At 39.4% G+C, this 24,013-nt stretch overlaps 1 pseudogene across 1 annotated transcript in view; it reads right to left on the bottom strand.

The window, feature by feature from the left end:
• LOC311134830 (transcription factor 12-like) overlaps positions 1–22,583 on the bottom strand; it is a 69,932-nt pseudogene extending 47,349 nt beyond the window's left edge. Inside the window, exon 1 of the transcript in view lies at positions 22,509–22,583. The product of the transcript in view is annotated as a transcription factor 12-like (transcript). The remainder of the gene's footprint in view (positions 1–22,508) is intronic.
• Between the last annotated feature and the right edge of the window lie 1,430 nt (positions 22,584–24,013).

Here is a 24,013-nt window from a genome sequence, read left to right as displayed (position 1 = left end):
GTTAGTTACTCTCTAACGTCTGGTTCTAGTTAGTTACTCTCTAACGTCTGGTTCTAGTTAGTTACTCTCTAACGTCTGGTTCTAGTTAGTTACTCTCTAACGTATGGTTCTAGTTAGTTACTCTCTAACGTCTGGTTCTAGTTACTCTCTAACGCCTGGTTCTAGTTAGTTACTCTCTAACGCCTGGTTCTAGTTAGTTACTCTCTAACGTCTGGTTCTAGTTAGTTACTCTCTAATGTCTGGTTCTAGTTACTCTCTATCGTCTGGTTCTAGTTAGTTACTCTTTAACGTCTGGTTCTAGTTATTTACTCTCTAACGTCTGGTTCTAGTTAGTTACTCTCTATCGTATGGTTCTAGTTAGTTACTCTCTAACGTCTGGTTCTAGTTAGTTACTCTCTAACGCCTGGTTCTAGTTAGTTACTCTCTAACGTCTGGTTCTAGTTAGTTACTCTCTATCGTCTGGTTCTAGTTAGTTACCAGACGTCTGGTTCTAGTTAGTTACTCTCTAACGTCTGGTTCTAGTTAGTTACTCTCTATCGTCTGGTTCTAGTTAGTTACTCTCTAACGTCTGGTTCTAGTTAGTTACTCTCTAACGCCTGGTTCTAGTTAGTTACTCTCTATCATCTGGTTCTAGTTAGTTACTCTCTATCGTCTGGTTCTAGTTAGTTACTCTCTATCGTCTGGTTCTAGTTAGTTACTATCTAACGTCTGGTTCTAGTTAGTTACTCTCTAACGTCTGGTTCTAGTTAGTTACTCTCTATCGTCTGGTTCTAGTTAGTTACTCTTTAACGTCTGGTTCTAGTTAGTTACTCTCTAACGTCTGGTTCTAGTTAGTTACTCTCTAACGTCTGGTTCTAGTTACTCTCTAACGTCTGGTTCTAGTTAGTTACTCTCTAACATCTGGTTCTAGTTAGTTACTCTCTATCGTCTGGTTCTAGTTAGTTACTCTCTAACGTCTGGTTCTAGTTAGTTACTCTTTAACGTCTGGTTCTAGTTAGTTACTCTCTAACGTCTGGTTCTAGTTAGTTACTCTCTATCGTATGGTTCTAGTTAGTTACTATCTAACGTCTGGTTCTAGTTAGTTACTCTCTATCGTCTGGTTCTAGTTAGTTACTCTCTAACGTCTGGTTCTAGTTAGTTACTCTCTAACGTCTGGTTCTAGTTAGTTACTCTCTATCGTCTGGTTCTAGTTAGTTACTCTTTAACGTCTGGTTCTAGTTAGTTACTCTCTAACGTCTGGTTCTAGTTACTCTCTAACGTCTGGTTCTAGTTAGTTACTCTCTATCGTCTGGTTCTAGTTAGTTACTCTCTAACGTCTGGTTCTAGTTAGTTACTCTCTAACGTCTGGTTCTAGTTAGTTACTCTTTAACGTCTGGTTCTAGTTAGTTACTCTCTAACGTCTGGTTCTAGTTAGTTACTCTCTATCGTATGGTTCTAGTTAGTTACTATCTAACGTCTGGTTCTAGTTAGTTACTCTCTAACGTCTGGTTCTAGTTAGTTACTCTCTAATGTCTGGTTCTAGTTACTCTCTAACGTCTGGTTCTAGTTAGTTACTCTCTATCGTCTGGTTCTAGTTAGTTACTCTCTATCGTCTGGTTCTAGTTAGTTACCAGACATCTGGTTCTAGTTAGTTACTCTCTAACGTCTGGTTCTAGTTAGTTACTCTCTAACGTCTGGTTCTAGTTAGTTACTCTCTAACGTCTGGTTCTAGTTAGTTACTCTCTAACGCCTGGTTCTAGTTAGTTACTCTCTAACGCCTGGTTCTAGTTAGTTACTCTCTAACGTCTGGTTCTAGTTACTCTCTAACGTCTGGTTCTAGTTAGTTACTCTCTAACGTCTGGTTCTAGTTAGTTACTCTCTAACGTCTGGTTCTAGTTAGTTACTCTCTAACGTCTGGTTCTAGTTAGTTACTCTCTAACGCCTGGTTCTAGTTAGTTACTCTCTAACGTCTGGTTCTAGTTAGTTACTCTCTAACGTCTGGTTCTAGTTAGTTACCAGACGTCTTGTTCTAGTTAGTTACTCTCTAACGTCTGGTTCTAGTTAGTTCCTCTATAACCTCTGGTTCTAGTTAGTTACTCTCTAACGTCTGGTTCTAGTTAGTTACTCTCTAACGTCTGGTTCTAGTTAGTTACTCTCTAACGTCTGGTTCTAGTTAGTTACTCTTTAACGTCTGGTTCTAGTTAGTTACTCTCTAACGTCTGGTTCTAGTTAGTTACTCTCTAACGTCTGGTTCTAGTTAGTTACTCTCTAACGTCTGGTTCTAGTTAGTTACTCTCTAACGTCTGGTTCTAGTTAGTTACTCTCTAACGTCTGGTTCTAGTTACTCTCTAACGTCTGGTTCTAGTTAGTTACTCTCTAACGTCTGGTTCTAGTTACTCTCTAACGTCTGGTTCTAGTTACTCTCTAACGTCTGGTTCTAGTTAGTTACTCTCTAACGTCTGGTTCTAGTTAGTTACTCTCTAACGTCTGGTTCTAGTTACTCTTTAACGTCTGGTTCTAGTTAGTTACTCTCTATCGTCTGGTTTTAGTTAGTTACTCTCTATCGTCTGGTTCTAGTTACTCTCTATCGTCTGGTTCTAGTTACTCTCTAACGTCTGGTTCTAGTTAGTTACTCTCTATCGTCTGGTTCTAGTTACTCTCTATCGTCTGGTTCTAGTTACTCTCTAACGTCTGGTTCTAGTTAGTTACTCTCTAACGTCTGGTTCTAGTTAGTTACTCTCTAACGTCTGGTTCTAGTTACTCTCTAACGTCTGGTTCTAGTTAGTTACTCTCTAACGTCTGGTTCTAGTTAGTTACTCTCTAACGTCTGGTTCTAGTTACTCTTTAACGTCTGGTTCTAGTTAGTTACTCTCTAACGTCTGGTTCTAGTTACTCTCTAACGTCTGGTTCTAGTTAGTTACTCTCTAACGTCTGGTTCTAGTTAGTTACTCTCTAACGTCTGGTTCTAGTTACTCTCTAACATCTGGTTCTAGTTAGTTACTCTCTAACGTCTGGTTCTAGTTAGTTACTCTCTAACGTCTGGTTCTAGTTAGTTACTCTCTAACGCCTGGTTCTAGTTAGTTACTCTCTATCGTCTGGTTCTAGTTAGTTACTCTCTAACGTCTGGTTCTAGTTAGTTACTCTCTAATGTCTGGTTCTAGTTAGTTACTCTCTAACGTCTGGTTCTAGTTAGTTACTCTCTAACGTCTGGTTCTAGTTAGTTACTCTCTAACGTCTGGTTCTAGTTAGTTACTCTCTAACGTCTGGTTCTAGTTAGTTACTCTCTAACGTCTGGTTCTAGTTAGTTACTCTCTAACGTCTGGTTCTAGTTACTCTCTAACGTCTGGTTCTAGTTAGTTACTCTCTAACGTCTGGTTCTAGTTAGTTACTCTCTAAAGTCTGGTTCTAGTTAGTTACTCTCTAACGTCTGGTTCTAGTTAGTTACTCTCTAACGTCTGGTTCTAGCTAGTTACTCTCTATCGTCTGGTTCTAGTTAGTTACTCTCTAATGTCTGATTCTAGTTAGTTACTCTCTAACGTCTGGTTCTAGTTAGTTACCAGACGTCTGGTTCTAGTTAGTTACTCTCTAACGTCTGGTTCTAGTTAGTTACTCTCTAACGTCTGGTTCTAGTTAGTTACTCTCTAAAGTCTGGTTCTAGTTACTCTCTAACATCTGGTTCTAGTTAGTTACTCTCTAATGTCTGATTCTAGTTAGTTACTCTCTAACGTCTGGTTCTAGTTAGTTACCAGACGTCTGGTTCTAGTTAGTTACCAGACGTCTGGTTCTAGTTAGTTACTCTCTAACGTCTGGTTCTAGTTAGTTACTCTCTAACGTCTGGTTCTAGTTAGTTACTCTCTAACGTCTGGTTCTAGTTAGTTACTCTCTAACGTCTGGTTCTAGTTAGTTACCAGATGTCTGGTTCTAGTTAGTTACCAGACGTCTGGTTCTAGTTAGTTACTCTCTAACGTCTGGTTCTAGTTAGTTACTCTCTAACGTCTGGTTCTAGTTAGTTACCAGACGTCTGGTTCTAGTTAGTTACTCTCTAACCTCTGGTTCTAGTTAGTTACTCTCTAACGTCTGGTTCTAGTTAGTTACTCTCTAACGTCTGGTTCTAGTTAGTTACCAGACGTCTGGTTCTAGTTAGTTAACAGACGTCTGGTTGTAGTTAGTTACTCTCTATCGTCTGGTTCTAGTTAGTTACTCTCTAACGTCTGGTTCTAGTTAGTTACTCTCTATCGTCTGGTTCTAGTTAGTTACTCTCTAACGTCTGGTTCTAGTTAGTTACTCTCTAACGTCTGGTTCTAGTTAGTTACTCTCTAACGTCTGGTTCTAGTTAGTTACTCTCTAACGTCTGGTTCTAGTTAGTTACTCTCTAACGTCTGGTTCTAGTTACTCTTTAACGTCTGGTTCTAGTTAGTTACTCTCTATCGTCTGGTTTTAGTTAGTTACTCTCTATCGTCTGGTTCTAGTTACTCTCTATCGTCTGGTTCTAGTTACTCTCTAACGTCTGGTTCTAGTTAGTTACTCTCTATCGTCTGGTTCTAGTTACTCTCTATCGTCTGGTTCTAGTTACTCTCTAACGTCTGGTTCTAGTTAGTTACTCTCTAACGTCTGGTTCTAGTTAGTTACTCTCTAACGTCTGGTTCTAGTTACTCTCTAACGTCTGGTTCTAGTTAGTTACTCTCTAACGTCTGGTTCTAGTTAGTTACTCTCTAACGTCTGGTTCTAGTTACTCTTTAACGTCTGGTTCTAGTTAGTTACTCTCTAACGTCTGGTTCTAGTTACTCTCTAACGTCTGGTTCTAGTTAGTTACTCTCTATCGTCTGGTTCTAGTTAGTTACTCTCTAACGTCTGGTTCTAGTTAGTTACTCTCTAATGTCTGGTTCTAGTTAGTTACTCTCTAACGTCTGGTTCTAGTTAGTTACTCTCTAACGTCTGGTTCTAGTTAGTTACTCTCTAACGTCTGGTTCTAGTTAGTTACTCTCTAACGCCTGGTTCTAGTTAGTTACTCTCTAACGTCTGGTTCTAGTTAGTTACTCTCTAACGTCTGGTTCTAGTTAGTTACCAGACGTCTTGTTCTAGTTAGTTACTCTCTAACGTCTGGTTCTAGTTAGTTCCTCTATAACCTCTGGTTCTAGTTAGTTACTCTCTAACGTCTGGTTCTAGTTAGTTACTCTCTAACGTCTGGTTCTAGTTAGTTACTCTCTAACGTCTGGTTCTAGTTAGTTACTCTTTAACGTCTGGTTCTAGTTAGTTACTCTCTAACGTCTGGTTCTAGTTAGTTACTCTCTAACGTCTGGTTCTAGTTAGTTACTCTCTAACGTCTGGTTCTAGTTAGTTACTCTCTAACGTCTGGTTCTAGTTAGTTACTCTCTAACGTCTGGTTCTAGTTACTCTCTAACGTCTGGTTCTAGTTAGTTACTCTCTAACGTCTGGTTCTAGTTACTCTCTAACGTCTGGTTCTAGTTACTCTCTAACGTCTGGTTCTAGTTAGTTACTCTCTAACGTCTGGTTCTAGTTAGTTACTCTCTAACGTCTGGTTCTAGTTACTCTTTAACGTCTGGTTCTAGTTAGTTACTCTCTATCGTCTGGTTTTAGTTAGTTACTCTCTATCGTCTGGTTCTAGTTACTCTCTATCGTCTGGTTCTAGTTACTCTCTAACGTCTGGTTCTAGTTAGTTACTCTCTATCGTCTGGTTCTAGTTACTCTCTATCGTCTGGTTCTAGTTACTCTCTAACGTCTGGTTCTAGTTAGTTACTCTCTAACGTCTGGTTCTAGTTAGTTACTCTCTAACGTCTGGTTCTAGTTACTCTCTAACGTCTGGTTCTAGTTAGTTACTCTCTAACGTCTGGTTCTAGTTAGTTACTCTCTAACGTCTGGTTCTAGTTACTCTTTAACGTCTGGTTCTAGTTAGTTACTCTCTAACGTCTGGTTCTAGTTACTCTCTAACGTCTGGTTCTAGTTAGTTACTCTCTAACGTCTGGTTCTAGTTAGTTACTCTCTAACGTCTGGTTCTAGTTACTCTCTAACATCTGGTTCTAGTTAGTTACTCTCTAACGTCTGGTTCTAGTTAGTTACTCTCTAACGTCTGGTTCTAGTTAGTTACTCTCTAACGCCTGGTTCTAGTTAGTTACTCTCTATCGTCTGGTTCTAGTTAGTTACTCTCTAACGTCTGGTTCTAGTTAGTTACTCTCTAATGTCTGGTTCTAGTTAGTTACTCTCTAACGTCTGGTTCTAGTTAGTTACTCTCTAACGTCTGGTTCTAGTTAGTTACTCTCTAACGTCTGGTTCTAGTTAGTTACTCTCTAACGTCTGGTTCTAGTTAGTTACTCTCTAACGTCTGGTTCTAGTTAGTTACTCTCTAACGTCTGGTTCTAGTTACTCTCTAACGTCTGGTTCTAGTTAGTTACTCTCTAACGTCTGGTTCTAGTTAGTTACTCTCTAAAGTCTGGTTCTAGTTAGTTACTCTCTAACGTCTGGTTCTAGTTAGTTACTCTCTAACGTCTGGTTCTAGCTAGTTACTCTCTATCGTCTGGTTCTAGTTAGTTACTCTCTAATGTCTGATTCTAGTTAGTTACTCTCTAACGTATGGTTCTAGTTAGTTACCAGACGTCTGGTTCTAGTTAGTTACTCTCTAACGTCTGGTTCTAGTTAGTTACTCTCTAACGTCTGGTTCTAGTTAGTTACTCTCTAAAGTCTGGTTCTAGTTACTCTCTAACATCTGGTTCTAGTTAGTTACTCTCTAATGTCTGATTCTAGTTAGTTACTCTCTAACGTCTGGTTCTAGTTAGTTACCAGACGTCTGGTTCTAGTTAGTTACCAGACGTCTGGTTCTAGTTAGTTACTCTCTAACGTCTGGTTCTAGTTAGTTACTCTCTAACGTCTGGTTCTAGTTAGTTACTCTCTAACGTCTGGTTCTAGTTAGTTACTCTCTAACGTCTGGTTCTAGTTAGTTACCAGATGTCTGGTTCTAGTTAGTTACCAGACGTCTGGTTCTAGTTAGTTACTCTCTAACGTCTGGTTCTAGTTAGTTACTCTCTAACGTCTGGTTCTAGTTAGTTACCAGACGTCTGGTTCTAGTTAGTTACTCTCTAACCTCTGGTTATAGTTAGTTACTCTCTAACGTCTGGTTCTAGTTAGTTACTCTCTAACGTCTGGTTCTAGTTAGTTACCAGACGTCTGGTTCTAGTTAGTTAACAGACGTCTGGTTGTAGTTAGTTACTCTCTATCGTCTGGTTCTAGTTAGTTACTCTCTAACGTCTGGTTCTAGTTAGTTACTCTCTATCGTCTGGTTCTAGTTAGTTACTCTCTAACGTCTGGTTCTAGTTAGTTACTCTCTAACGTCTGGTTCTAGTTAGTTACTCTCTAACGTCTGGTTTTAGTTAGTTACTCTCTAACGTCTGGTTCTAGTTACTCTCTAACGTCTGGTTCTAGTTAGTTACTCTCTAACGTCTGGTTCTAGTTACTCTCTAACGTCTGGTTCTAGTTACTCTCTAACGTCTGGTTCTAGTTAGTTACTCTCTAACGTCTGGTTCTAGTTAGTTACTCTCTAACGTCTGGTTCTAGTTACTCTTTAACGTCTGGTTCTAGTTAGTTACTCTCTATCGTCTGGTTTTAGTTAGTTACTCTCTATCGTCTGGTTCTAGTTACTCTCTATCGTCTGGTTCTAGTTACTCTCTAACGTCTGGTTCTAGTTAGTTACTCTCTATCGTCTGGTTCTAGTTACTCTCTATCGTCTGGTTCTAGTTACTCTCTAACGTCTGGTTCTAGTTAGTTACTCTCTAACGTCTGGTTCTAGTTAGTTACTCTCTAACGTCTGGTTCTAGTTACTCTCTAACGTCTGGTTCTAGTTAGTTACTCTCTAACGTCTGGTTCTAGTTAGTTACTCTCTAACGTCTGGTTCTAGTTACTCTTTAACGTCTGGTTCTAGTTAGTTACTCTCTAACGTCTGGTTCTAGTTACTCTCTAACGTCTGGTTCTAGTTAGTTACTCTTTATCGTCTGGTTCTAGTTAGTTACTCTCTAACGTCTGGTTCTAGTTAGTTACTCTCTAATGTCTGGTTCTAGTTAGTTACTCTCTAACGTCTGGTTCTAGTTAGTTACTCTCTAACGTCTGGTTCTAGTTAGTTACTCTCTAACGTCTGGTTCTAGTTAGTTACTCTCTAACGTCTGGTTCTAGTTAGTTACTCTCTAACGTTTGGTTCTAGTTAGTTACTCTCTAACGTCTGGTTCTAGTTACTCTCTAACGTCTGGTTCTAGTTAGTTACTCTCTAACGTCTGGTTCTAGTTAGTTACTCTCTAACGTCTGGTTCTAGTTAGTTACTCTCTAACGTCTGGTTCTAGTTAGTTACTCTCTAACGTCTGGTTCTAGCTAGTTACTCTCTATCGTCTGGTTCTAGTTAGTTACTCTCTAATGTCTGATTCTAGTTAGTTACTCTCTAACGTCTGGTTCTAGTTAGTTACCAGACGTCTGGTTCTAGTTAGTTACTCTCTAACGTCTGGTTCTAGTTAGTTACTCTCTAACGTCTGGTTCTAGTTAGTTACTCTCTAAAGTCTGGTTCTAGTTACTCTCTAACATCTGGTTCTAGTTAGTTACTCTCTAATGTCTGATTCTAGTTAGTTACTCTCTAACGTCTGGTTCTAGTTAGTTACCAGACGTCTGGTTCTAGTTAGTTACCAGACGTCTGGTTCTAGTTAGTTACTCTCTAACGTCTGGTTCTAGTTAGTTACTCTCTAACGTCTGGTTCTAGTTAGTTACTCTCTAACGTCTGGTTCTAGTTAGTTACTCTCTAACGTCTGGTTCTAGTTAGTTACCAGATGTCTGGTTCTAGTTAGTTACCAGACGTCTGGTTCTAGTTAGTTACTCTCTAACGTCTGGTTCTAGTTAGTTACTCTCTAACGTCTGGTTCTAGTTAGTTACTCTCTAACGTCTGGTTCTAGTTAGTTACCAGATGTCTGGTTCTAGTTAGTTACCAGACGTCTGGTTCTAGTTAGTTACTCTCTAACGTCTGGTTCTAGTTAGTTACTCTCTAACGTCTGGTTCTAGTTAGTTACCAGACGTCTGGTTCTAGTTAGTTACTCTCTAACCTCTGGTTCTAGTTAGTTACTCTCTAACGCCTGGTTCTAGTTAGTTACTCTCTAACGCCTGGTTCTAGTTAGTTACTCTCTAACGTCTGGTTCTAGTTACTCTCTAACGTCTGGTTCTAGTTAGTTACTCTCTAACGTCTGGTTCTAGTTAGTTACTCTCTAACGTCTGGTTCTAGTTAGTTACTCTCTAACGTCTGGTTCTAGTTAGTTACTCTCTAACGCCTGGTTCTAGTTAGTTACTCTCTAACGTCTGGTTTTAGTTAGTTACCAGACGTCTTGTTCTAGTTAGTTACTCTCTAACGTCTGGTTCTAGTTAGTTCCTCTATAACCTCTGGTTCTAGTTAGTTACTCTCTAACGTCTGGTTCTAGTTAGTTACTCTCTAACGTCTGGTTCTAGTTAGTTACTCTCTAACGTCTGGTTCTAGTTAGTTACTCTTTAACGTCTGGTTCTAGTTAGTTACTCTCTAACGTCTGGTTCTAGTTAGTTACTCTCTAACGTCTGGTTCTAGTTAGTTACTCTCTAACGTCTGGTTCTAGTTAGTTACTCTCTAACGTCTGGTTCTAGTTAGTTACTCTCTAACGTCTGGTTCTAGTTACTCTCTAACGTCTGGTTCTAGTTAGTTACTCTCTAACGTCTGGTTCTAGTTACTCTCTAACGTCTGGTTCTAGTTACTCTCTAACGTCTGGTTCTAGTTAGTTACTCTCTAACGTCTGGTTCTAGTTAGTTACTCTCTAACGTCTGGTTCTAGTTACTCTTTAACGTCTGGTTCTAGTTAGTTACTCTCTATCGTCTGGTTTTAGTTAGTTACTCTCTATCGTCTGGTTCTAGTTACTCTCTATCGTCTGGTTCTAGTTACTCTCTAACGTCTGGTTCTAGTTAGTTACTCTCTATCGTCTGGTTCTAGTTACTCTCTATCGTCTGGTTCTAGTTACTCTCTAACGTCTGGTTCTAGTTAGTTACTCTCTAACGTCTGGTTCTAGTTAGTTACTCTCTAACGTCTGGTTCTAGTTACTCTCTAACGTCTGGTTCTAGTTACTCTCTAACGTCTGGTTCTAGTTAGTTACTCTCTAACGTCTGGTTCTAGTTAGTTACTCTCTAACGTCTGGTTCTAGTTACTCTTTAACGTCTGGTTCTAGTTAGTTACTCTCTAACGTCTGGTTCTAGTTACTCTCTAACGTCTGGTTCTAGTTAGTTACTCTCTAACGTCTGGTTCTAGTTAGTTACTCTCTAACGTCTGGTTCTAGTTACTCTCTAACATCTGGTTCTAGTTAGTTACTCTCTAACGTCTGGTTCTAGTTAGTTACTCTCTAACGTCTGGTTCTAGTTAGTTACTCTCTAACGCCTGGTTCTAGTTAGTTACTCTCTATCGTCTGGTTCTAGTTAGTTACTTTCTAACGTCTGGTTCTAGTTAGTTACTCTCTAACGTCTGGTTCTAGTTAGTTACTCTCTAACGTCTGGTTCTAGTTAGTTACTCTCTAACGTCTGGTTCTAGTTAGTTACTCTCTAACGTCTGGTTCTAGTTAGTTACTCTCTAACGTCTGGTTCTAGTTAGTTACTCTCTAACGTCTGGTTCTAGTTAGTTACTCTCTAACGTCTGGTTCTAGTTAGTTACTCTCTAACGTCTGGTTCTAGTTAGTTACTCTCTAACGTCTGGTTCTAGTTAGTTACCAGATGTCTGGTTCTAGTTAGTTACCAGACGTCTGGTTCTAGTTAGTTACTCTCTAACGTCTGGTTCTAGTTAGTTACTCTCTAACGTCTGGTTCTAGTTAGTTACTCTCTAACGTCTGGTTCTAGTTAGTTACCAGATGTCTGGTTCTAGTTAGTTACCAGACGTCTGGTTCTAGTTAGTTACTCTCTAACGTCTGGTTCTAGTTAGTTACTCTCTAACGTCTGGTTCTAGTTAGTTACCAGACGTCTGGTTCTAGTTAGTTACTCTCTAACCTCTGGTTCTAGTTAGTTACTCTCTAACGCCTGGTTCTAGTTAGTTACTCTCTAACGCCTGGTTCTAGTTAGTTACTCTCTAACGTCTGGTTCTAGTTACTCTCTAACGTCTGGTTCTAGTTAGTTACTCTCTAACGTCTGGTTCTAGTTAGTTACTCTCTAACGTCTGGTTCTAGTTAGTTACTCTCTAACGTCTGGTTCTAGTTAGTTACTCTCTAACGCCTGGTTCTAGTTAGTTACTCTCTAACGTCTGGTTCTAGTTAGTTACCAGACGTCTTGTTCTAGTTAGTTACTCTCTAACGTCTGGTTCTAGTTAGTTCCTCTATAACCTCTGGTTCTAGTTAGTTACTCTCTAACGTCTGGTTCTAGTTAGTTACTCTCTAACGTCTGGTTCTAGTTAGTTACTCTCTAACGTCTGGTTCTAGTTAGTTACTCTTTAACGTCTGGTTCTAGTTAGTTACTCTCTAACGTCTGGTTCTAGTTAGTTACTCTCTAACGTCTGGTTCTAGTTAGTTACTCTCTAACGTCTGGTTCTAGTTAGTTACTCTCTAACGTCTGGTTCTAGTTAGTTACTCTCTAACGTCTGGTTCTAGTTACTCTCTAACGTCTGGTTCTAGTTAGTTACTCTCTAACGTCTGGTTCTAGTTACTCTCTAAAGTCTGGTTCTAGTTACTCTCTAACGTCTGGTTCTAGTTAGTTACTCTCTAACGTCTGGTTCTAGTTAGTTACTCTCTAACGTCTGGTTCTAGTTACTCTTTAACGTCTGGTTCTAGTTAGTTACTCTCTATCGTCTGGTTTTAGTTAGTTACTCTCTATCGTCTGGTTCTAGTTACTCTCTATCGTCTGGTTCTAGTTACTCTCTAACGTCTGGTTCTAGTTAGTTACTCTCTATCGTCTGGTTCTAGTTACTCTCTATCGTCTGGTTCTAGTTACTCTCTAACGTCTGGTTCTAGTTAGTTACTCTCTAACGTCTGGTTCTAGTTAGTTACTCTCTAACGTCTGGTTCTAGTTACTCTCTAACGTCTGGTTCTAGTTACTCTCTAACGTCTGGTTCTAGTTAGTTACTCTCTAACGTCTGGTTCTAGTTAGTTACTCTCTAACGTCTGGTTCTAGTTACTCTTTAACGTCTGGTTCTAGTTAGTTACTCTCTAACGTCTGGTTCTAGTTACTCTCTAACGTCTGGTTCTAGTTAGTTACTCTCTAACGTCTGGTTCTAGTTAGTTACTCTCTAACGTCTGGTTCTAGTTACTCTCTAACATCTGGTTCTAGTTAGTTACTCTCTAACGTCTGGTTCTAGTTAGTTACTCTCTAACGTCTGGTTCTAGTTAGTTACTCTCTAACGCCTGGTTCTAGTTAGTTACTCTCTATCGTCTGGTTCTAGTTAGTTACTTTCTAACGTCTGGTTCTAGTTAGTTACTCTCTAACGTCTGGTTCTAGTTAGTTACTCTCTAACGTCTGGTTCTAGTTAGTTACTCTCTAACGTCTGGTTCTAGTTAGTTACTCTCTAACGTCTGGTTCTAGTTAGTTACTCTCTAACGTCTGGTTCTAGTTAGTTACTCTCTAACGTCTGGTTCTAGTTAGTTACTCTCTAACGTCTGGTTCTAGTTACTCTCTAACGTCTGGTTCTAGTTAGTTACTCTCTAACGTCTGGTTCTAGTTAGTTACTCTCTAACGTCTGGTTCTAGTTAGTTACTCTCTAACGTCTGGTTCTAGTTAGTTACTCTCTAACGTCTGGTTCTAGCTAGTTACTCTCTATCGTCTGGTTCTAGTTAGTTACTCTCTAATGTCTGATTCTAGTTAGTTACTCTCTAACGTCTGGTTCTAGTTAGTTACCAGACGTCTGGTTCTAGTTAGTTACTCTCTAACGTCTGGTTCTAGTTAGTTACTCTCTAACGTCTGGTTCTAGTTAGTTACTCTCTAAAGTCTGGTTCTAGTTACTCTCTAACATCTGGTTCTAGTTAGTTACTCTCTAATGTCTGATTCTAGTTAGTTACTCTCTAACGTCTGGTTCTAGTTAGTTACCAGACGTCTGGTTCTAGTTAGTTACCAGACGTCTGGTTCTAGTTAGTTACTCTCTAACGTCTGGTTCTAGTTAGTTACTCTCTAACGTCTGGTTCTAGTTAGTTACTCTCTAACGTCTGGTTCTAGTTAGTTACTCTCTAACGTCTGGTTCTAGTTAGTTACCAGATGTCTGGTTCTAGTTAGTTACCAGACGTCTGGTTCTAGTTAGTTACTCTCTAACGTCTGGTTCTAGTTAGTTACTCTCTAACGTCTGGTTCTAGTTAGTTACCAGACGTCTGGTTCTAGTTAGTTACTCTCTAACCTCTGGTTCTAGTTAGTTACTCTCTAACGTCTGGTTCTAATTAGTTACTCTCTAACGTCTGGTTCTAGTTAGTTACCAGACGTCTGGTTCTAGTTAGTTAACAGACGTCTGGTTGTAGTTAGTTACTCTCTATCGTCTGGTTCTAGTTAGTTACTCTCTAACGTCTGGTTCTAGTTAGTTACTCTCTAACGTCTGGTTCTAGTTAGTTACTCTCTAACGTCTGGTTCTAGTTAGTTACTCTCTAACGTCTGGTTCTAGTTAGTTACTCTCTAACGTCTGGTTCTAGTTACTCTCTAACGTCTGGTTCTAGTTAGTTACTCTCTAACGTTTGGTTCTAGTTACTCTCTAACGTCTGGTTCTAGTTACTCTCTAACGTCTGGTTCTAGTTAGTTACTCTCTAACGTCTGGTTCTAGTTAGTTACTCTCTAACGTCTGGTTCTAGTTACTCTTTAACGTCTGGTTCTAGTTAGTTACTCTCTATCGTCTGGTTTTAGTTAGTTACTCTCTATCGTCTGGTTCTAGTTACTCTCTATCGTCTGGTTCTAGTTACTCTCTAACGTCTGGTTCTAGTTAGTTACTCTCTATCGTCTGGTTCTAGTTACTCTCTATCGTCTGGTTCTAGTTACTCTCTAACGTCTGGTTCTAGTTAGTTACTCTCTAACGTCTGGTTCTAGTTAGTTACTCTCTAACGTCTGGTTCTAGTTACTCTCTAACGTCTGGTTCTAGTTAGTTACTCTCTAACGTCTGGTTCTAGTTAGTTACTCTCTAACATCTGGTTCTAGTTACTCTTTAACGTCTGGTTCTAGTTAGTTTCTCTATAACGTCTGGTTCTAGTTACTCTCTAACGTCTGGTTCTAGTTAGTTACTCTCTATCGTCTGGTTCTAGTTAGTTACTCTCTAACGTCTGGTTCTAGTTAGTTACTCTCTAATGTCTGGTTCTAGTTAGTTACTCTCTAACGTCTGGTTCTAGTTAGTTACTCTCTAACGTCTGGTTCTAGTTAGTTACTCTCTAACGTCTGGTTCTAGTTAGTTACTCTCTAACGTCTGGTTCTAGTTAGTTACTCTCTAACGTCTGGTTCTAGTTAGTTACTCTCTAACGTCTGGTTCTAGTTACTCTCTAACGTCTGGTTCTAGTTAGTTACTCTCTAACGTCTGGTTCTAGTTAGTTACTCTCTAACGTCTGGTTCTAGTTAGTTACTCTCTAACGTCTGGTTCTAGTTAGTTACTCTCTAACGTCTGGTTCTAGCTAGTTACTCTCTATCGTCTGGTTCTAGTTAGTTACTCTCTAATGTCTGATTCTAGTTAGTTACTCTCTAACGTCTGGTTCTAGTTAGTTACCAGACGTCTGGTTCTAGTTAGTTACTCTCTAACGTCTGGTTCTAGTTAGTTACTCTCTAACGTCTGGTTCTAGTTAGTTACTCTCTAAAGTCTGGTTCTAGTTACTCTCTAACATCTGGTTCTAGTTAGTTACTCTCTAATGTCTGATTCTAGTTAGTTACTCTCTAACGTCTGGTTCTAGTTAGTTACCAGACGTCTGGTTCTAGTTAGTTACCAGACGTCTGGTTCTAGTTAGTTACTCTCTAACGTCTGGTTCTAGTTAGTTACTCTCTAACGTCTGGTTCTAGTTAGTTACTCTCTAACGTCTGGTTCTAGTTAGTTACTCTCTAACGTCTGGTTCTAGTTAGTTACCAGATGTCTGGTTCTAGTTAGTTACCAGACGTCTGGTTCTAGTTAGTTACTCTCTAACGTCTGGTTCTAGTTAGTTACTCTCTAACGTCTGGTTCTAGTTAGTTACTCTCTAACGTCTGGTTCTAGTTAGTTACCAGATGTCTGGTTCTAGTTAGTTACCAGACGTCTGGTTCTAGTTAGTTACTCTCTAACGTCTGGTTCTAGTTAGTTACTCTCTAACGTCTGGTTCTAGTTAGTTACCAGACGTCTGGTTCTAGTTAGTTACTCTCTAACCTCTGGTTCTAGTTAGTTACTCTCTAACGTCTGGTTCTAGTTAGTTACTCTCTAACGTCTGGTTCTAGTTAGTTACCAGACGTCTGGTTCTAGTTAGTTAACAGACGTCTGGTTGTAGTTAGTTACTCTCTATCGTCTGGTTCTAGTTAGTTACTCTCTAACGTCTGGTTCTAGTTAGTTACTCTCTATCGTCTGGTTCTAGTTAGTTACTCTCTAACGTCTGGTTCTAGTTAGTTACTCTCTAACGTCTGGTTCTAGTTAGTTACTCTCTAACGTCTGGTTCTAGTTAGTTACTCTTTATTGTCTGGTTCTAGTTACTCTCTAACGTCTGGTTGTAGTTAGTTACTCTCTAACGTCTGTTTCTAGTTAGTTACTCTCTAACGTCTGGTTCTAGTTAGTTACCAGACGTCTGGTTCTAGTTAGTTACCAGACGTCTGGTTCTAGTTAGTTACTCTCTAACGTCTGGTTCTAGTTAGTTACTCTCTAACGTCTGGTTCTAGTTACTCTCTAACGTCTGGTTCTAGTTACTCTCTAACGTCTGGTTCTAGTTAGTTACCAGACGTCTGGTTCTAGTTAGTTACTCTCTAACGTCTGGTTCTAGTTACTCTCTATCGTCTTGTTCTAGTTAGTTACTCTCTAACGTCTGGTTCTAGTTACTTACTCTCTAACGCCTGGTTCTAGTTAGTTACTCTCTAACGCCTGGTTCTAGTTACTCTCTATCGTCTTGTTCTAGTTAGTTACTCTCTAACGTCTGGTTCTAGTTAGTTACTCTCTAACGTCTGGTTCTAGTTAGTTACTCTCTAACGTCTGGTTCTAGCTAGTTACTCTCTATCGTCTGGTTCTAGTTAGTTACTCTCTAATGTCTGATTCTAGTTAGTTACTCTCTAACGTCTGGTTCTAGTTAGTTACTCTCTAACGTCTGGTTCTAGTTAGTTACCAGATGTCTGGTTCTAGTTAGTTACCAGACGTCTGGTTCTAGTTAGTTACTCTCTAACGTCTGGTTCTAGTTAGTTACTCTCTAACGTCTGGTTCTAGTTAGTTACCAGACGTCTGGTTCTAGTTAGTTACTCTCTAACCTCTGGTTCTAGTTAGTTACTCTCTAACGTCTGGTTCTAGTTAGTTACTCTCTAACGTCTGGTTCTAGTTAGTTACCAGACGTCTGGTTCTAGTTAGTTAACAGACGTCTGGTTGTAGTTAGTTACTCTCTATCGTCTGGTTCTAGTTAGTTACTCTCTAACGTCTGGTTCTAGTTAGTTACTCTCTATCGTCTGGTTCTAGTTAGTTAGTCTCTAACGTCTGGTTGTAGTTAGTTACTCTCTAACGTCTGGTTCTAGTTAGTTACTCTCTAACGTCTGGTTCTAGTTAGTTACTCTTTATTGTCTGGTTCTAGTTACTCTCTAACGTCTGGTTCTAGTTAGTTACTCTCTAACGTCTGTTTCTAGTTAGTTACTCTCTAACGTCTGGTTCTAGTTAGTTACCAGACGTCTGGTTCTAGTTAGTTACCAGACGTCTGGTTCTAGTTAGTTACTCTCTAACGTCTGGTTCTAGTTAGTTACTCTCTAACGTCTGGTTCTAGTTAGTTACTCTCTAACGTCTGGTTCTAGTTAGTTACCAGACGTCTTGTTCTAGTTAGTTACTCTCTAACGTCTGGTTCTAGTTAGTTACCAGACGTCTGGTTCTAGTTAGTTACTCTCTAACGTCTGGTTCTAGTTAGTTACTCTCTAACGTCTGGTTCTAGTTAGTTACTCTCTAAAGTCTGGTTCTAGTTACTCTCTAACATCTGGTTCTAGTTAGTTACTCTCTAATGTCTGATTCTAGTTAGTTACTCTCTAACGTCTGGTTCTAGTTAGTTACCAGACGTCTGGTTCTAGTTAGTTACCAGACGTCTGGTTCTAGTTAGTTACTCTCTAACGTCTGGTTCTAGTTAGTTACTCTCTAACGTCTGGTTCTAGTTAGTTACTCTCTAACGTCTGGTTCTAGTTAGTTACTCTCTAACGTCTGGTTCTAGTTAGTTACCAGATGTCTGGTTCTAGTTAGTTACCAGACGTCTGGTTCTAGTTAGTTACTCTCTAACGTCTGGTTCTAGTTAGTTACTCTCTAACGTCTGGTTCTAGTTAGTTACTCTCTAACGTCTGGTTCTAGTTAGTTACCAGATGTCTGGTTCTAGTTAGTTACCAGACGTCTGGTTCTAGTTAGTTACTCTCTAACGTCTGGTTCTAGTTAGTTACTCTCTAACGTCTGGTTCTAGTTAGTTACCAGACGTCTGGTTCTAGTTAGTTACTCTCTAACCTCTGGTTCTAGTTAGTTACTCTCTAACGTCTGGTTCTAGTTAGTTACTCTCTAACGTCTGGTTCTAGTTAGTTACCAGACGTCTGGTTCTAGTTAGTTAACAGACGTCTGGTTGTAGTTAGTTACTCTCTATCGTCTGGTTCTAGTTAGTTACTCTCTAACGTCTGGTTCTAGTTAGTTACTCTCTATCGTCTGGTTCTAGTTAGTTACTCTCTAACGTCTGGTTCTAGTTAGTTACTCTCTAACGTCTGGTTCTAGTTAGTTACTCTCTAACGTCTGGTTCTAGTTAGTTACTCTTTATTGTCTGGTTCTAGTTACTCTCTAACGTCTGGTTCTAGTTAGTTACTCTCTAACGTCTGTTTCTAGTTAGTTACTCTCTAACGTCTGGTTCTAGTTAGTTACCAGACGTCTGGTTCTAGTTAGTTACCAGACGTCTGGTTCTAGTTAGTTACTCTCTAACGTCTGGTTCTAGTTAGTTACTCTCTAACGTCTGGTTCTAGTTAGTTACTCTCTAACGTCTGGTTCTAGTTAGTTACCAGACGTCTTGTTCTAGTTAGTTACTCTCTAACGTCTGGTTCTAGTTAGTTACTCTCTAACGTCTGGTTCTAGTTACTCTCTAACGTCTGGTTCTAGTTACTCTCTAACGTCTGGTTCTAGTTAGTTACCAGACGTCTGGTTCTAGTTAGTTACTCTCTAACGTCTGGTTCTAGTTACTCTCTATCGTCTTGTTCTAGTTAGTTACTCTCTAACGTCTGGTTCTAGTTAGTTACTCTCTAACGCCTGGTTCTAGTTAGTTACTCTCTAACGCCTGGTTCTAGTTACTCTCTATCGTCTTGTTCTAGTTAGTTACTCTCTAACGTCTGGTTCTAGTTAGTTACTCTCTAACGTCTGGTTCTAGTTAGTTACTCTCTAACGTCTGGTTCTAGCTAGTTACTCTCTATCGTCTGGTTCTAGTTAGTTACTCTCTAATGTCTGATTCTAGTTAGTTACTCTCTAACGTCTGGTTCTAGTTAGTTACCAGACGTCTGGTTCTAGTTAGTTACTCTCTAACGTCTGGTTCTAGTTAGTTACTCTCTAACGTCTGGTTCTAGTTAGTTACTCTCTAAAGTATGGTTCTAGTTACTCTCTAACATCTGGTTCTAGTTAGTTACTCTCTAATGTCTGATTCTAGTTAGTTACTCTCTAACGTCTGGTTCTAGTTAGTTACCAGACGTCTGGTTCTAGTTAGTTACCAGACGTCTGGTTCTAGTTAGTTACTCTCTAACGTCAGGTTCTAGTTAGTTACTCTCTAACGTCTGGTTCTAGTTAGTTACTCTCTAACGTCTGGTTCTAGTTAGTTACTCTCTAACGTCTGGTTCTAGTTAGTTACCAGATGTCTGGTTCTAGTTAGTTACCAGACGTCTGGTTCTAGTTAGTTACTCTCTAACGTCTGGTTCTAGTTAGTTACTCTCTAACGTCTGGTTCTAGTTAGTTACTCTCTAACGTCTGGTTCTAGTTAGTTACCAGATGTCTGGTTCTAGTTAGTTACCAGACGTCTGGTTCTAGTTAGTTACTCTCTAACGTCTGGTTCTAGTTAGTTACTCTCTAACGTCTGGTTCTAGTTAGTTACCAGACGTCTGGTTCTAGTTAGTTACTCTCTAACCTCTGGTTCTAGTTAGTTACTCTCTAACGTCTGGTTCTAGTTAGTTACTCTCTAACGTCTGGTTCTAGTTAGTTACCAGATGTCTGGTTCTAGTTAGTTAACAGACATCTGTTTGTAGTTAGTTACTCTTTATCGTCTGGTTCTAGTTAGTTACTCTCTAACGTCTGGTTCTAGTTAGTTACTCTCTATCGTCTGGTTCTAGTTAGTTACTCTCTAACGTCTGGTTCTAGTTAGTTACTCTCTAACGTCTGGTTCTAGTTAGTTACTCTCTAACGTCTGGTTCTAGTTAGTTACTCTTTATTGTCTGGTTCTAGTTACTCTCTAACGTCTGGTTCTAGTTAGTTACTCTCTAACGTCTGTTTCTAGTTAGTTACTCTCTAACGTCTGGTTCTAGTTAGTTACCAGACGTCTGGTTCTAGTTAGTTACCAGACGTCTGGTTCTAGTTAGTTACTCTCTAACGTCTGGTTCTAGTTAGTTACTCTCTAACGTCTGGTTCTAGTTAGTTACTCTCTAACGTCTGGTTCTAGTTAGTTACCAGACGTCTTGTTCTAGTTAGTTACTCTCTAACGTCTGGTTCTAGTTAGTTACTCTCTAACGTCTGGTTCTAGTTACTCTCTAACGTCTGGTTCTAGTTACTCTCTAACGTCTGGTTCTAGTTAGTTACCAGACGTCTGGTTCTAGTTAGTTACTCTCTAACGTCTGGTTCTAGTTACTCTCTATCGTCTTGTTCTAGTTAGTTACTCTCTAACGTCTGGTTCTAGTTAGTTACTCTCTAACGCCTGGTTCTAGTTAGTTACTCTCTAACGCCTGGTTCTAGTTACTCTCTATCGTCTTGTTCTAGTTAGTTACTCTCTAACGTCTGGTTCTAGTTAGTTACTCTCTAACGTCTGATTCTAGTTAGTTACTCTCTAACGTCTGGTTCTAGTTAGTTACCAGACGTCTGGTTGTAGTTAGTTACTCTCTATCGTCTGGTTCTAGTTAGTTAAAAAATATATTGTAAAGTGGTTATCCCACTGGCTATAAGGTGAATGCACCAATTTGTAAGTCGCTCTGGATAAGAGCGTCTGCTAAATGACGTAAATGTAAATGTAAATGATGTCTTGAGATGTTGCTTCAATATATCCACATAATTTTCCTTCCTCATGATGCCATCTATTTTGTGAAGTGCACCAGTCCCTCCTGCAGCAAAGCACCCCCACAGCATGATGCTGCCACCCCCGTGCTTCACGGTTGGGATGGTGTTCTTCGGCTTCCAAGCAACCCCCTTTTTCCTCCAAACATAACAATGGTCATTATGGCCAAACAGTTCTATTTTTGTTTCATCAGACCAGAGGATATTTCTCCAAAAAGTATGATCTTTGTCCCCATGTGCAGTTGCAAACCGTAGTCTGGCTTTTTTATGGCGGTTTTGGAGCAGTGGCTTCTTCCTTGCTGAGCGGCGTTTCAGGTTATGTCGATATAGGACTCGTTTTACTGTGAATATAGATACTTTTGTACCTGTTTCCTCCAGCATCTTCACAAGGTCATTTGCTGTTGTTCTGGGATTGATTTGCACTTTTCGCACCAAAGTACGTTCAACTCTAGGAGACAGAACGCGTCTCCTTCCTGAGCAGTATGACGGCTGCGTGGTCCCATGGTGTTTATACTTGCATACTATTGTTTGTACAGATGAACGTGGTACCTTCAGGCGTATGGAAATTGCTCCCAAGGATGAACCAGACTTATGGAGGTCTACCATTTTTTTTCTGAGGTCTTGGCTGATTTCTTTTGATTTTCCCATGATATCAAGCAAAGAGGCACTGAGTTTGAAGGTAGGCCTTGAAATACATCCACAGGTACACCTCCAATTGACTCAAATGATGTCAATTAGCCTATCAGAAGCTTCTAAAGCCATCACATCATTTTCTGGAATTTTCCAAGCTGTTTAAAGGCACAGTCAACTTAGTGTAAGTAAACTTCTGACCCACTGGAATTGTGATACAGTGAATTATAAGTGAAATAATCTGTCTGTAAACAATTGTTGGAAAAATTACTTGTGTCATGCACAAAGTAGATGTCCTAACCGACTTGCCAAATCTATAGTTTGTTAACAAGAAATTTGTGGAGTGGTTGACAAACAAGTTTTAATGACTCCAACCTAAGTGTATGTAAACTTCTGACTTCAACTGTATATGTTGTGTTCTGAAAGCTGAAAGAGGGACATTTGTATATTGACCATCGTTGATATGTTGCAAAACTCACTGATCATATAAATGGTAAATTACATTTCCATAAGTTTTGAAGAACTGCATTATTATAAAATAAATATGTATTAGTACGTCATAATCTTCTATCACAATGAGACCACATAGATTCTGAACTTTTCATACATTCACACCGACATCACTGACTGAATGTCACAATCAGTCCCAGTTCTAGTGCCACTCAGCAGACACACATATCCCTTCCAGATACAGACATAGCTGCATATATCGAACCCCCGTGACACATGTTCACTGCAATGACCTATGGTGAGAGGTAAATGAAAGGGTCTGTTCCTGTAATGGTATAGAATGTTGGAATCCCTGTTGTGATGAATGGTATAGAATGTTGGACTCCCTGTTGTGATGAATGGTATAGAATGTTGGACTCCCTGTTGTGATGAATGGTATAGAATGTTGGACTCCCTGTTGTGATGAATGGTATAGAATGTTGGATTCCCTGTTGTGATGAATGGTATAGAATGTTGGACTCCCTGTTGTGATGAATGGTATAGAATGTTGGACTCCCTGTTGTGATGAATGGTATAGAATGTTGGACTCCCTGTTGTGATGAATGGTATAGAATGTTGGACTCCCTGTTGTGATGAATGGTATAGAATGTTGGACTCCCTGTTGTGATGAATGGTATAGAATGTTGGACTCCCTGTTGTGATGAATGGTATAGAATGTTGGACTCGCTGTTGTCATGAATGGTATAGAATGTTGGACTCCCTGTTGTGATGAATGGTCGTTCAATTGAAAACGGATGAAGGACCTGCAACACTAGTGAATAGAGCAGGCTTACTTTGACGTGTCAATTCTGTACTATACTAGAACATATTATTACACTGATAGTGATAATGTCTTACATATATGAGGATAATGTTGATAACAAGTGATAGACTAACATTTTAGACAAACTGAGAAAATAGAGTATTATTGGAGTATTATAATGTTTTATATACTTAATCATGTGTTACTTTATCAATAGTAGAATGTAACAGAGACATACACACTTTCTAAATAGATCGTGAACACACTCACTGATTTGACGTTGTAGCAATACATCAGGTTATTGCCGGTGGTGGCTGCAGAGACAGGATAGGAAGCACAGAACATAACTCTGTTCAGTTTCAGTTTCAGTTCAATAGCCCAGTAGCTTCAGTTGTGTCTCAGTATAGTCCTGTAGTATAGACTCCGGTAGTCAGTAGTGTGTCACTAGTCCTGTGAGTCCACAGCGCCAGTCTCTGTTCATACGCTCTATGCTCCTTAACACACTTCACCCTAACCCTGCAGCTCACCCAGCTACTCCGTCACGGACAATTTCTGCAAAAAGAGGGCTGGTCCATTCAATGGATTGGTGAGGGGGGTGGCTTAAGGAGGGCTTGGGGGGAGGTTCCACTATTAGACAAACAGTAACATTCACACACACAACCTACATATCTAGCATCTACAGTGTTGATTTGGTTGTAATCTAATACAGTGTTGTTTTGGCTGTAATCTAATACAGTGTTGTTTTGGCTGTAATCTAATACAGTGTTGTTTTGGCTGTAATCTAATACAGTGTTGATTTGGCTGTAATCTAATACATTGTTGATTTTGCGGGAATCTAATACAGTGTTGATTTGGCTGTAATATAATACAGTGTTGATTTGGATGTAATCTAATACAGTGTTGATTTGGCTGTAATCTAATACATTGTTGATTTTGCTGTAATCTAATACAGTGTTGATTTTGCTGTAATCTAATACAGTATTGATTTGGCTGTAATCTAATACAGTGTTGATTTGGCTGTAATCTAATACATTGTTGATTTTGCTGTAATCTAATACAGTGTTGATTTGGCTGTAATCTAATACAGTGTTGATTTTGCTGTAATCTAATAAAGTGTTGATTTTGCTTTAATCTAATATAGTGTATATTTTGCTGTAATCTAATACAGTGTTGATTTGGCAGACCATTATATAATAGGATTTCTTTCAAACATATTTTAAGAAAGCAGAAGAGGGAAATTCGGTAACAATTTAATGAAAGCATCCAGATATTGCTTATAACTTTCACCCCCCCCCCCAAAAAAAAAAATTAACACATCCTCATCCAAGGCAATTGACAACAACAACAAAAATCCATTATAGTTTTCGTAAACTAATCACATTCAAATCCCTGAAAACAACAACTGAATATACAGAAATAACAAATAGAATAGAACATTACAGAGGAGAACTTCAATAGTTTCCATGTGTGGACACTCGCACCTTTCTGTGATCAAAGTTACCCTCCAACTACTGAAGGTAATAGTTCTCAGTAAACATTAGACTCTTCCCTTCTCCCCCTCCCCTGACTGTCTGACCCATATTCCCAAAGCAGACCTGCCTGACCTGGGTTCTTAACTTCCAGGCACGTGTGGCTGTGTAGGCTCCACCTGGGAGGGGCTGCCTTGGAGTAAGGTTGTTTATAAAGTCCCTGTCTGGGTTAGGTGCCAAAGCACTGAGTAAACGCCAACCAAACCAAGTGTTTTTTTTTTTCTGTGTTCTCTAATCCATTTGGCT

The sequence above is a fragment of the Coregonus lavaretus genome (assembly GCF_964263955.1).
Source record: "Coregonus lavaretus genome assembly, chromosome: 9".
Lineage (NCBI taxonomy): Eukaryota > Metazoa > Chordata > Actinopteri > Salmoniformes > Salmonidae > Coregonus > Coregonus lavaretus.
The sequence above is the reverse complement of the archived record's forward strand: the minus strand, read 5'-3'. Positions and strand labels throughout refer to the sequence as shown.